A 14,848-nucleotide genomic window follows, 5' to 3' on the forward strand; every position below is an offset into this window, starting at 1 on the left:
AAAATGTGTTCTTAGAAGCCTTAGCTAAGCGTATTGGCTTCTGCACTGGAGGGAGACCATAACTTTTTCATATAGATTGTCTTAATGTTTTTGCTACCTAAAGTGATTTTACAGAGTCTATTTGGCTCAGTGTATTGCAGAACATATTGAAGACATGAAAATAAATTCCACATCCAAATAAAAGAGTTTTGAAAGAGAAACCATGAAGATATAGTAGTGCGGAAGGCCTTATAGTCCTTCAGCTTTACTAGACCTGAAGCTAACTAAGAAGCTGTGATTAATTGGAAATCAGTCAAGAGCTAAGAGGAGAACAGAGAAGTAGGACATAGAAGTATTGCCTTTGCAACAGACACTGTAATCCAAGGAATGGGTGATTTAACTCTATTCTTCTCCATACATCTTGTTGAGCAAACGCAAGACCATGAGAAAAATAATCTATTGAAATAATTCTGCAAAGAATAACTTCACTGTTCTCTATATGGTATCTAAGGAGAGTCTTAAGAGAGAAGATAAAAGTGGAGTATTCTTCGGTTTCTTCTAAGCATCTTGTTAGCAAAATATATCTTTGAGGTTAGAAGTGATTGAAGCAAAAAGTGGTGGAGTATTTATTTATTTTTGTTTTTTTTTATTGAATGCCCTAAATTTATTCTAATCTACTGCCGTTCAAGAACTGGGTTACATTATCAAGTAAAGCAAAGCAAACAAATGAAGAGTTCGCTGGTGTTCCTCAACCCCAAATGATTCACTTTTGAAAATGGAGGTTTCCTTTCTTAGGTCTGTTCCCTGTCTAGATACCCAGGGGTGGGTGCCAATGCTCTCAAGGTAGAGTATTTATTTTTGAGGGCACTTTAGACACGAGAAGATTTTCAAAGTAAAAGAAAAAAGAAAAAAATTATAGCTAAATATTTGTGATTACAGGTTCTTGGACTGGTTTTTTGGAGACAAAATTTTGCATTACAGTTTATCCTCATTAACATAGATGCTGAGTTTTCATGGCAACCAAATGCAAAGGGGAAGCTTAATGGACTCACTTGGACAAGTAAACAGTATGATAGAAAATAATGGGAAATAAAATTTAGTGAAATATTTTGAACAACTACTTTGCCAGAACAAAGAAGGAAAGATATAACTCAAAATCACTTGACTTTAATAAAGGTATGAAAAAAGAGTAATGAAGACAGATGAGAGAAAACATAGAGAAATGTTTTCTCTCCAGTGGAATAATGCGTTCTTGATCTTGTTTCTTCCATTCTATCTTCACAGCTATCAAGTGTGCCTCATGACTGGAGTGCCCAGTTCAGACAAAGAGCACTCGCAGATGAAAATATTTGCAGTAGATGTAGGTGCTTTATAACCTTTGACAATGTACTTAATCTGTTCTAAATTCGCCCCTACCACAAACTGCCCTCTTTGAACAGCTTTGTTTGCTTTTCCCAAGACTGCCCTTCATTAACTGCTTAAAATTTTGATAGGTCATATTCATACTCTCTAGAGATTGCTGTTTGGTTGCGATTTTTGTGTTTTTTGTTTGTTGTTGTGTTTTTTAACTGAATTTCAAAAGGTTGTGCAAGTATGTTACAATTAAATATGTCCATCTAATTATCAAATGCTCCAGGATCAGAGTCACTCCTTCTATCATTCTCAACCAACCCCTTCTCCAAGATTTATTTCAGATTTACCACTTCATTTATTACATGTGTATATTGAGTATTCTAGATATACTTGCCCTTGTTCCATTTTTCATTCATTCTATGTCTTTACTATTATTCCTCTCAGGTTTCAATTTCCTGATAGTCATTCTGTTAAACTGTCTGTTAATATTTTGAAAGGTTTATATACATCCCATGCAGTTTCAATCCCGCATATACATGAAGTGATGTCAGCTTATATTTCCATAATTCATTTGCAAGACTGGAGATGTGAAGCACCTAGACATGATTTTATTCTCATCAATTTGGAAGATTAATCTTTAGTCAACAAAAAAGTTTAAAAATGGCTTAGAATTTATTGTACTAATTTTTATAAATGGCTTTGTAAAATGGTGTGATTATTTTATTTATTTGGAAAAAGAAGAAAACTAAGATTTACTACTATAGAGGTATATGATAGAAATAGAAAACAGATTTTGTGTTTGTCACATCTCTGATGAGTACCCATATTCAAGACTTAAAGTCATATTTCTTACTATGTTAGACAGGGAAAACATAAAACAACAAATGATAAGGCAACTATTAGTGACTTTTTAAAATGTACCTTCTTATGTGATGAAATTTACTTTATTAGCTTATATTTGGGTTTGAAATATGGGATGCTGATCTGTTTAACACATTTCGGGAAGGCATCTACTGAACAACGCCAATGGTGTGGGGGGTAATATTTCTACAATTTAATGAATGGTTGAACTTGTTTGGGATTAGTGCTGGGTAAATAAATCAATTCTATTGTAACTTGCCCCTACATTGAAAAACTTGTAATGTCACTATCATCTACTTGTCAAGTGTTATTCTGGCGAATGTGATTTTAAAAAGTTTATTTGAAAAGGACTATACTTTCAGAAGATTAAATGTAGGTTATCATTGGTTTGAGAATGACAACATTTTTATACTACAGAACCAAGTTTTACTGAAGTAACAGTTTTTTGAAGCACTAAGGATCTTTTCAATTAAAGTTTTTCTAAATTATATTTGACCTCTAAGTCAAGATTTCCTAGCCTTGGTAGACCATGTATGGATCTACCATTCCAGGAAGTATTTTTGGCCTACTTATGCTGGGCTGAAATCTTTCATTAATCATTAGGAGAAGGTATTAAAAATAATCTTGTGATATTTGTGATTTTGTTCACTCAAATAGGCTTGTCATCTGTAAATTGAAAGTTTGAATTACAGTACTTTCTCTCATATTTTATGATCTCATCTTTCATTTTAAATTGACTTGCATTTCACAATAGCTTACAGCTAAATCCTGCAAGGAATTAAGGACCTGAAATATTATAAGAAATGAGAAATTGAGACAGGTCTTCATTTACTTACTGTTGGCATGTTGCATGGGCCTAGATGAGAAGTCCTGCTCTTGTTATCTGATGATGTAGATACCTGGGACCTGGTATCCTAGGACCCGTGGGTCCTGCAGAAAAATAATAGCTTTTAGACTTCATATCAGCAAAATTTTGGTAAAATCAGTAAGAATGCTTCAGAAATATGGAGGAAAACAGTTTGGGACCAGAGACTTAAAAAATAAAAAGAGCAACAGAGTAAAATACTTTATAGATTAGAGGAAAACAATACTGTTTTTTTACCATGTGAATTCAGAAGACCAAGAACACTTAGAAGGTATCACAAATTTATACTGAAGACATTGCATTGATACTTTTTATACTCTAATATTCTAAACCTAATTATTTATATTCTAATCTATTTATGGGAATAAATATCAATTTAGTTGTCAAATTATCATCTAATTCTAGTAAGTTTCACTGTGTGAAATTTAAGATCAACACATATAAATAAAAATATATAAGTATATATGATATAAGAAATTATTTTCCATTGTTCCGTTGTGGTTAGCGTATCAAAGGCAACTCCGTTTTAAAGTATTGTTCCATTATCTCTACCTCAGTTTTTGGTAGAGTTAGATCTAAAGCTTTACCATTTCGAGATTTACAGCCTAGAGGCAAGAGGAAACACTGTGATTAAAACATTACCAATTTAAGGCCTAATATCGAGGAGAAACATATGGACTTGTACAGGAGCTATGAAAATATTTGTTGATAGAAAGTCAGTAGTGTAAGTTCCTGCTTGGTTGGAATGTAGACAGGCTAGGACATTAGATAATCATGCATATGAACAATATTTTCACCTTCTTGGCTTTAGCTACTTTTGAAATGTTTGGTATAATAAAGGTATTTTAATAAAATATTTGAATATCTGCCTTTAGCTACCAACTCATGGACAAGGTCTAAGTGTCCACTGTAGGTTTCCCCAGGAAGAGGGGTATACTCATCCTCATGCCTGTTTTTATAAAATACCTTCTATTCTGAATAATTGGTTCTCAAATGTTCATCTCTCTGTGATCCCTTGTAACTAAGATCAGTTTTGTTCCAGTAAGACAATCTATGCCCTCACGGTAAGATATTCTGATTGGTCTCTTCCTACATGGAAGAAGAGTAAAGGATCAGGTAGACATTAGTGCCATTGAGACCTCATTTTGGAAATTTTAAGCTGCAGAAATTTCAAAGTAGCTTTTAAGAAGGCTTACTTTGAATCCATTTGCTCCACAATGCTAACTCAGTTAAGTAAGTACTTGAAAAGCCATCACCTTTGGACTTAGCTATAAAGGCTTCAAAATATGATCAAATTTAAAATGAAAAAGACAAAATAGTAATTGACAGAAAAATTGCAAATGTGAGCAATCCACCAAACAATATAAGTTTTTTCCACTATAAACAGAAATTTAGAGAAATAAGATCAATAACATTTTTAGGAACAATAAGGGTTCATTGTTACAAATAGGCAACCAAGGATATATGCCTGTATAAAGATTGCATCATTAGCTACTTAAATTTAGAGGATACTACATGCTTCAGCAGCAGGTCTACCAAATGACAACAATACCAAGATTAACATGGCACTTGCACAAGGATAATATAAAAATTTGTGAAGTACTCCATATTTTTCATTTTTCAGATGCAAGAAATGAAAAACAGTTATTAAAAACTTGATTACAAAAGTACAAGTGTAACAGCACATATAACTCATAGAATTAAAGGTTAGTTTGACATCAGTGTTTAAATCTTCATCTTAGAAAGGCCATTACATAGCATAACCTTTACAAAACTTGAAATTAGATAACATTGTCATCTTATCCCAAAGAAATAAAATACTATAAGGACCTAGGGAAAAAAAGGAATCTTAAACTTTTTCTATATGGAATGCAATTTGAATGGACACATTTATTAATTAACCTATATATTATAAAACAATGTAGAATTCAAAATATTATATCTAGGAGTGAAGGAAATGGATTATGGACATTATACAAACATAGATATACTTTTTTCAGACAAGCACCAGGAATAACTTAAGTTTCTATACTATTCATTTCCACAGATAAGTTAAAATTATTTCTGATTTAAAAAAATCACAAACTCTGCAAATAACATTATAGATGTATACAAACAACTCTTGAATACATTTTGACATCAATGTCATCAATTCACTTGGAAGAATAACATAGAATCCATGATTTTTTAAAGTAAAATATTGCTGTTGCTTTGCATTGTGAAAATATTTTGTAGGGACATGAATGATGAACTGGCAGTTTTGAAACTTAAAAAACTTAACCAAACCATTAGGACTTTTGGAGGGACACAAAGGATGAACTGGCATTTTTGAAATTTAAGGAACTTAACCAAACCATTACGATTTATGAGAACAATTTGCAAAGCCTTTCACAACTTCAAAGAGGTAGTGATACATACTTATCCTTTTGGCAATATCAAATGCAGTTTCTTCCAAGTTGTTCTTCAGACCTTGTTTGATATAATTGTTCAACAGAAGTAGATACAGCATATCTTTGCTATTTCTATTCCCAGCAGCAAGATGCAAGGTGGTCAAGAGGACTTTAGTTTGGGCATTTGTATCTGCATCATGATGAAGTAAGAAAGAAACCACTCTGGTATTATTCCACATATAAGCACTGTGCAGGGGTGTCCAGCTATTCACAGTTATTGCATGACTGTCTGCCTTGAGCTACCAACTCATGGACAATATCTAAGTGTCCACTGTAGGCTTCTCGATGAAGAGGGGTATACTCATCCTCATCCCTAGTATTTATATGAGTGGCCTTTTTGGAAAGTAGTCTCCGCACTGTAGTAAGCCGATTAATTTCGGCATCCCAAAGAAGAAATTTACTTGGATCCTTCTCCATTTTTGTCTTGTAATTGATACCATTTCTCACTTTTCATATTGTTCCTTGTCTTCATCAGAATTGCCTAACCAGAGACTTTGAGTACCAGTGGGAATGAAGTGTCAATGAATTTCCCGTATAGTTCACGTTGGTTGAACTGGTTGGAAAAATCCGGTGAATTTTCGGTATGTTTTTTCATCGTGATTTATTTTCTCTTTTTCCATTTTTACTATTCTAAATTATTCTACCTGGAGAGTAGGGATTGATAGAGAGCAGAAAAAGATTTTGCTCGGTATTCAAAGGTACAGACTGAAAATGTGGACCAGTGATATCTTCATGTGCAGCTTATTCTAGGAATGAGAAAATAGGAAACAATACCTTCTATGTAAATGATTTGGGAAATACCATGAAATAGTGTAAGTGAACTCACTATTCAACATAAGAGCTTTCGAATAGATCCATAATTCATTGGTACTCAAATTAGAAAAAAATGTATAATGCAGTAGTAAAATAGAAGTACTTTGCATAACTACTTAAATTCCTTGTTTTTTTAAAGGACACTTGTTTTCATATAAAAAAGTAGGCCTGTTTATTGTCTTTAGGTGAATTTCACTTTTCTGGGAGAATATAATGATCAAAGCAATAGTTCAGAATCAGCAAGCAATAGTTCAGAATCATGCTTCCAGCACAAGTGGATCACCAGTAAGTAACACTTGATACCATTTTCCAAAAAGATTTATCACAGATACAATCAGCCTGCCTTCTCTAGTTACTTTCCTATCCTGGACCTATTCCTTCATTGTACAGGAAAAGTGTGATTCCACTGATTTCAGTCAGATCTGTTACTAGAATTATAAAGGATTTAGATGTTTTTTAAATTAGTTGTGGGATCTGAACTCTGGGCCAGGGCACTGTCCTTGAGCTCTTCAAATCAAGGCAAGTGCTCTACCACTTGAGCCACAGCACCACTTCCAGATTTTTCTGTTTATGTGGTGCTGATTTGGGAAATGGCAGGGCAGAAAGTGAAATGATACAACCGAAAATATAAAAGCAAAACAAATTAGGATAATTATGGAGCAATTATATTATCTATGAGAAACATGAAAGAGAGAGAGGAAAAGAGATACAGTTGTGCAATGACCTATCTAGCCACAAAATCCATGCTTCTGATCGATTTACAGAACAATTTTTTTAAAGAAATAGAAATAGAATTTATTTATTTACTTTAAATTAGTAAACACATTTTTAGTAGCCTACATAAAGAGACATACCTTTGACCAAATTACAGACAAGAATTTTAATCCTTGGGCTGGGAAGGTGGCTCATGGTATAGTGCTTGCCTTGCAGCTTACTAAAGTGTGGAGACTACTTTCCAAAAAGGCCATTCATATGAATACTAGGGATGAGGATGAGTATATCCCTCTTCATAGGGAAGCCTAGAGTGGACACTTAGACATTGTCCATGAGTTGGTAGTCAAGGCAGATATTCATGCAATAACTGTGAATGGCTGGACACCCTGCACAGTGCTTCTATGTGGAACATATTGCAACAGCGCGCACACACACATACACACACACATACACACATATACACACATATACACACACATCATCAGATTTCTTCCTAAATATTTTTTGTGTATGTTCTTAAGAAGAAATTTACATTACTAACTTGAATTTCTGACAGGACAAGATCATCACTGTACATCTTGCTTCTATGCTCTCAGTTTTAAATTACTATCTAAGTATGTGCATTAGATTAGTATAGGAAATAGTAGGATCCACACTGGTGGCTCATTTCTTTAATCCTAGCTAATCAAAAAGACAAAATCTGATGATTGTGGTTTGAAATCAGACCAAGAAAAAAAGTCTATTAGATTTTGATTTGAAAGTAACCTGCAAAAGCTAGAAATGGATCTGTGGTACAAGCAGTAAAATGCTAGCCTTGAGAAAACTAAAACAAAAAAATAATTCTGGGACAGAGCCAGGTCCTGAGTTCAAGCTCTAGTATTAGCAACAAACTAATGAATTAATTAATTAACTAAAAATAAATTAAGTGGTCACATGTGGAGTGGAAGGTAAAATGTAACAACCATGGTGACTGGCTTATGTATTATTTTGTAATAAGGCAAATTATCATTTGTCCTAATCACTAACATTTTATTTGAAATTTTTTGTACAATAAACCCTGAATTTGGCATGTGTGTATATGTGTGTGTGCATGTGCACACCTGTGTGTATGTGTATATGTATGCTTTGTGCTGTTGCAATGTTGCTTGCCAATGTGGACAGGGTGAGGCTTAAAAGAGCTGTTGTTATGTTTTTATTTGTCAGTGTTCCATTCTGTCATTTCAGTGGAACCACCCTTCTGTACATTTTATTTGTCAAATGATAACAATATCATTATCAAAGCATTTACACAATTAAGTTAGATAAAAGAGATCACTTTCAGCTCTTAGTATTTGTTAGGTAAGAAGATACACATATAATTAGGTAGTAAGTTATTGCTGTAAGATGACTGTCAGTACAAAATATGTATTTGACCTCTTAAATTGGTTATACTTTTAAGATATACTCATGGAGTGATTTTGAGTGACTTGATCAAACAGGTATTACTTTCTGGTTATTCCTGTGAAACACAAGGTGGATAAACTCTTTTCGCATTTCTATTGAAAATAATGTTTTTTGTAAGATCGTATCTATTCACACTAATATAATAAACCCCGTATTTTTAAAGTTTGAATATCCCATCATATTGACTGAAAATCAATATTGTGGATATGCTTGTTAGATATACATTTCAAAAATAAAGAAACAAAAAGAATGTGTCAAGTGGCGCTGTAGCTCAAGTGGTAGGGCGCTTGCCTTGAGCTGAAGAGCCCAGGAACAGTGCCCACGCCTACAGTTCAAGCCCCACGACCGAAAAAAAAAAAAAAGCACGTGTCATCTCCAGATTGTGGATGCATTTGAAGTTGTTTTGTACATACAAAGATTTCTTCATTAATAGTACTTTTGTTGGAGTAATTATCACAAATTTAACAAGTAAGGCTTTTTGAATATCTTTTTGAATATAAATAACATCTCAGAGCGAGTCTTACAATTTCTGAAAACCCTTTGAATATTTTATTATTATTTCAGTTCATTGACTATAGAGCTAAAGACATTTCTGCAATAAGCATTGTTAAAATCTGAAAAAGTAAGTGGGTATATAGGCTTTTTATGCATCATTTTATGGAAAGCCAGTTTTAATGAAACTAAAAGAAATAGAATAAAAGAATGCAAGTGAATTCGGGAAGCTAATTATTAGTATAACTTTGTTTTCTATTAGCATAGTCCTTTGAATGTAGCTGATGCAGTTAAATTATGTCCTTTGTGTCACTGTGCTTCAGTTATTTTTAGAATCTTTGTAGTTATAATAGTGAATTTGTAGTATAAATAAAGGTCTTTGAAAATGATTTGGATTAATCTTGTGTTTTGTGTCCTACTCCCAAGAAAATGAGTTATTTTCAAGTATTAATAGTTTATGACTGAATCTTCAGTATCATAAGGAATTTTTAAAAAATGTAGTAGTATTGATGTCTTTTTTTTTGAGGGGGGGCGGTGGGTCCGGTAGTGGGGCCTGAACTCTGGGCCTGGGCGCTGTCCCTCAGCTCTTCAGCTCAAGGGAAAAGCTCTACAACTTAAGCCACAGCACCATTTGCAGCTTTTTTCTTTTTGCTTATGTGGTGCTGAGGAATTGAACCCAGGGTCTCATGCATGCAAGGCAAGCGCTCTGTCACTGAGCCCCTTCCCAGCCCTTTATGTCTTTTTAAAGCAATTGTATTCACAAGTTTGAGAATCTTTAATTCATGCTTAGGTCTTGGAGAGTATGATTTTTAACCTCTTGTTCCTAACATTAATGATAGGTCAGACGGCATTTTTGGGTATATGAAAGGTAAAATATTTTTCTGAGGTCAAAGTTGATTTTTATCAGTCTGGCTTTAATAGCATTTTAAAGTAGTACCTTTCTCTCAAAATATTGGGTATAAAAAGCAATCAAAACACTTCTAATGGTAAATAACTTAGGTGAGCTACAATGTAAAATGATTGGTCTATAAGACCTACAGTCTCTTTCCATCAGGAATTTGGGAGGTCATTCTTTCAGTAAGACTTTGTTAAATAGTGATAGGGTCCCCAGGCAGTGCAGTGTTGAGTGAAGGGATACAATATGATTTCTACTATTTTGAGGTAGAAATCAAGAATGTTATACTTTAGCAGTTCCTTTCACCAGGGAGATATGCATTGATTATGAATTTTGAGTTTTCATATTACAGTTACCTATTTTCTAACAAAGATAAAATGAAATATTATGCGTGTACACAATAATTCTGAGAATTTCTCCTAGAAATTGTAGACTAAGTGCTGGTATTTTAGTCATAAAATAGAATGAGGTTAATTGATACAGTGGGAGATGGATCTCAGGATAACACTTACCATGTGTGCAATGTTGTACTAGTAATTCCAACTCTGAAGACTTCAGTATCATCATCTGAGAATAAATAATGTAAATAGTTCCACTTTATGGAATTATTGTGAGGATTAAATTAGATACCATAGTTAAAGTACGTGGAAAAACAATCAATTAGCATTTGGCACATTCTACCTGTTATTTTATCATTTGATGAATTCTAAGATTTTTACCGTGATTCTATACAGTGTCTCTTTATGATGTGCAATGTAGTGTATTGATATTCATTGCATTGATCACTTTTCTGTCACTATTAGGAAAATATCTGCAAAGAAAATTTCTTTTTTTTTCTTTTTGTGTCTGGTCGTGGGCCTGAACTCTGGGCCTGGGCGCTGTCTCTCAGCTCTTCAGCTCAAGGCTAGCGCTCTACCACTTGAGCCACAGCGGGACTTCTGGCTTTTTTTTTTCTGCTTATGTGGGGCTGAGGAATCGAACTCAGGGCCTCATACATGCAAGGCAAGCGCTCCAACACTGAGCTACCTTCCCAGCCCTGCAAAGAAAATTTCTCAGGAGGAAACTATTATATTGACTCATGGTTTAAGAGAACGCAGTTTAAGATGTCTCCATTGTTTTTAAGTATATTTTTATTATCTTAACTAGTTGTACAAGGAATTTCCATTCAATAAATCATTTTTAAGTATAATGGATCTTTATATAACTTTTCCCTACCCTTCCAAACCTCACCCCACCTTCATTTTTACTAGTTTCATACTATCTGCATTGAATATACTGTCTTCACTCTCTTCCTCCATAACTCTCTTTATTCCCTCCCTTTGATTTCCCCTCATATCTTCCAAGTGATAATTTCCTGGTATTCATTTTGTTGGATTAAAAGTTCAATTTTATAAAAATATACACCTTTTAAATACTCCTCTGCAAATAGCATGCTTTGGTTAATATTGTTGTGTAAACTTGTATAAAGTTCTAGCTTCCAAATATGAGACAGAACATGGGTCCTTTCTGTGTCTGGTTCTGACTCAGTTTACTTAACATTTTTTTAGATCTATCTATTTCTTTGCAAATAATGTAACAATCTTCATAATTGATAGGTGCAATCCAATTGTGTATATATGACACACTTTCTCCAACCATCCTTCTGCCAAAGGGCATCTGGGCTGTTCCCATAACTTGACTATGGTGAATAGTGCAGTAGTGAATATGGTTCTGAAAGTTTTTTTACTGTAACCTTTTGGAGGCATTCATCACTATCTTTCTGGGAGCAATCCTCTAACCTGTTTTCCAGAATAAACACATCTTTTCCTTCATCTCCATCACAACGTATTGCAAATCCTCAAAAACACACTACCCCATACAGATCTCAATAAGCTAAAACCACACTGTGCCCATATTCTTTCAATACATTTTTAATAATTGTACATATAATTTAGTGAGAACCTTCTATGTACTTTCCTAATGTGGGAATGAGGGACATCACAACAGAGTAAAAGTAAGATATATGCAATTTAAATAGTTATTATCATATTTAAAATCTTGTTAAGCTGTACCTCATAGCCTCACTTACTATTATTTTAATCTTTATTTGATTATCTCCTAAAATATAACAGGTGAGTTAAATACAAAGGCAAAAAGTGTGGTTTGATTTTGACATTCATGTGTGAGGATGCACAATATGGGCAAATAGATGGATTGGAATTAATAGCAATTATCCATTTTGGTAAAGTAGAGATAATTTTCCCAAACTGATTCTCACAATTCATATTCCATTCAACAAAAAGAAACGTGTAACAATTCCTTTTGTTTTGCACTTTATTAACTTTTGTTTCCATTTTATTTAATAATGAAGGATGATTTCATAAATCTACTGTAGATACAAAAATATGTTAAAATATTTCTATCTGAATGCATTGATACATACATACACATATATGTTACACAAGTTACAGTGCTAATTTATAACTTCTGTAACTTTACAATTTACTAAATTATTAAAAACATCGATGGCTCATGCATGGAATCCTGGTTACTCGGGAGGATGAGATCTGACGATCATGGTTTGAAGCCAGCCTGGGCAGGAAAGTCCATGAGCCTCTTATCTCCAAACAACCAGCAGAAAATCAGAATTGGAACTGTGCCTCAAAGTAGTAGAGTGGTAGCCTTGAGAGAAAAAGCTCAGGACATCACCCAGGCTCTTAGTTCAAGATCTACAATCTACCAAAGAAAATCTATTTAATTTACACCTGTGTAAGCAGAGTATTCCCATCACCCAAATGCACATCCATGCTCATTTGCAAGGTAACTCTGCTTTGTCTGAAGTATCAATAAATATTATAACAAGTAGAAAGCGTTGGAACGTGGGTTCATTCTATCTCTCTCATGGCTTTTTCTCCACTCAAATACTCAAGTGTTACAATTATTCCAAGTATTTAAAATCATAGCTTTTTTTCTTTAATAACCCTAATATTAGAGTTTGAATTCAGTGTCTTGTGCTCCCTAAATGGGTGTTCTTACCACTTTGTCATGTGCCCAGCCCTAAATTATCCTGATTATTTTTTAGATAGAACCTGGCTTCCTACTTGTGTATGACCTTGGCCTCAGTCCACTTCATGTTATTCATCCTGGAATTCAGAAAAACAGGCGCATGGCATTGTGTACAGCTCTTTCTGTACAGTCTGGGCTTTAGCCACTGTCCTCACAACAGTGCACTCCCATGTACTCAGGATTTTCATAAGCTTGTCATAGCTGATTATTTTTAACTCTTTGCATTTCCTGCAGGTTCATGAGTACTGAACTAATTTGTGTTTTCTTGGGTTGTTTCGCTTCATTTGAATCTATGTGTTGAGTTCCTCACTTTTCCTTTTGTTTCTTTCCCTCAAGTTCTTATCTAAAGTGCTGGGAAACCAATTCTTCTTTCTCAAGATAGTCAGGGTGAACATTATTTATTTCTAAGCAATTTCAGTAACATTTAAATACCTTCATACATATGAATGGTATACAAAAGCTAAGCGCTGAGAAGGGTGTTTTTATTTTCACGGCAGCCTTTGACATACACTGACAGAATATGAAATATTTGAAGATAATAAAACTACAGATGCATGCCAGGAGGAGAAAAATCTATAATTAATTGTTTGACAGAGGCTTCCCGTCTAGTGAAAGAAATATACTGCTTGATGCAGGGTTTCACAAAATCATATTGCTAGGAAGAACCTAAACAATCATCTAATAATACAGACTTGAGAGTGATTTATTGACTTCCTGAATAATTTACTTTTGGGTCAAATAAAAGCAGGCTTCCAAAGAGAGAGTAGACTTTATAGAAACATGATGAATTTTATGTAAATAGGTCCTTAGCTGATTTTGTTAATTTGTGAAGTAATACAGGGAAATAAATTACAGCAAGGAAAAAAAATTAAAGAATTTCACATGGAAATACTCATTTGTGTCTGTGTGCATGCACGTGTGAATACGCACATGCACATGTGCATGTGCTCATGCATGCATTCATCATTCTTGAGGGTTGAAAGTGTCTGGGAACTATTCCTAAACTTCTGTGCCCAAGGATAGTGGTCTACCATTTCAGCCACTGCTACACTTATGGGTGTTTTTGTTTTTTTTTTGAGATAATTGCTTGTATTTTCATGATTGGACTGTCTTTGAACAGTGGTCTTCAGATCTCAGACTCCTGAGTAGCTAGCTAAACTTATTCAACCTCTGAGTAGCTAGTTAAAATTCTGCCTGTCTTCTTTGCTTCACTGCTCTTTTATTCTTTTCTTTAGGTATTCACAAGCCTAAGTCATATATATGTCTAGTTGCTTTAAAAAAATACTCTCACTGCTTGGCATCAGGGGCTCCCATGTGTACTCTTAACTACATAGCAGGCTTTAGAACAGAACTCAAGCCGAAAGTTTACTGAACTTCCTTCTCAGTCTATAACTGGGTGCATTGGATCATTTCCACCATCCTGTACAATATAGAGACTAAGTTTGGAAAGACTGGGGATCCAGACCAGTCAAGGTAGCAAGCTAGACAAGTTGGTGTGCAACTCTGATGCCATTGATGAAGGGAAAGTTAAAAGGACAGATCAGGTGTATGTTCTTTTGGAAAGGGAACCCCTCTCCTAAAATTAACCACTGATAAGACGCCAGCCAACAAGAACAATATACCCCATGTTGAAATCCCCAAATTTCCCACAACCAAAATATGTACATACATTAACACCCAAAAACTTAGTAAAATCTGTTCTTTGCTCTAATATCAGCTTTATCTGATTATAATATGATGTGATAGAATACTTTCTTCATTAAACTTATGATAATTTAAAAAGACCTAGAAAATTCTTTCTCACATATTAAGTGCAAACAAATGGCAAATTGCCTAATTTCTTACATATTTGACTACCAAAATAAATTCATCTTATGATTATTATTAATAGTAACATATTCTGATGTATTGCTTTACTTTGTAACAGTTTTTAAACTT

The 14,848-nt window shown here is 34.0% G+C and overlaps 1 pseudogene; it reads left to right on the plus strand.

The window, feature by feature from the left end:
- The first annotated feature begins 4,573 nt into the window (after nt 1–4,573).
- LOC122105749 lies at nt 4,574–4,672 on the plus strand (annotated as a pseudogene).
- Nucleotides 4,673–14,848: the final 10,176 nt, after the last annotated feature.

The sequence above is a fragment of the Dipodomys spectabilis genome, unplaced genomic scaffold (assembly GCF_019054845.1).
Source record: "Dipodomys spectabilis isolate Male_0828 unplaced genomic scaffold, ASM1905484v1 ptg000033l, whole genome shotgun sequence".
In the NCBI taxonomy this organism is placed as follows: Eukaryota; Metazoa; Chordata; class Mammalia; order Rodentia; family Heteromyidae; genus Dipodomys; species Dipodomys spectabilis.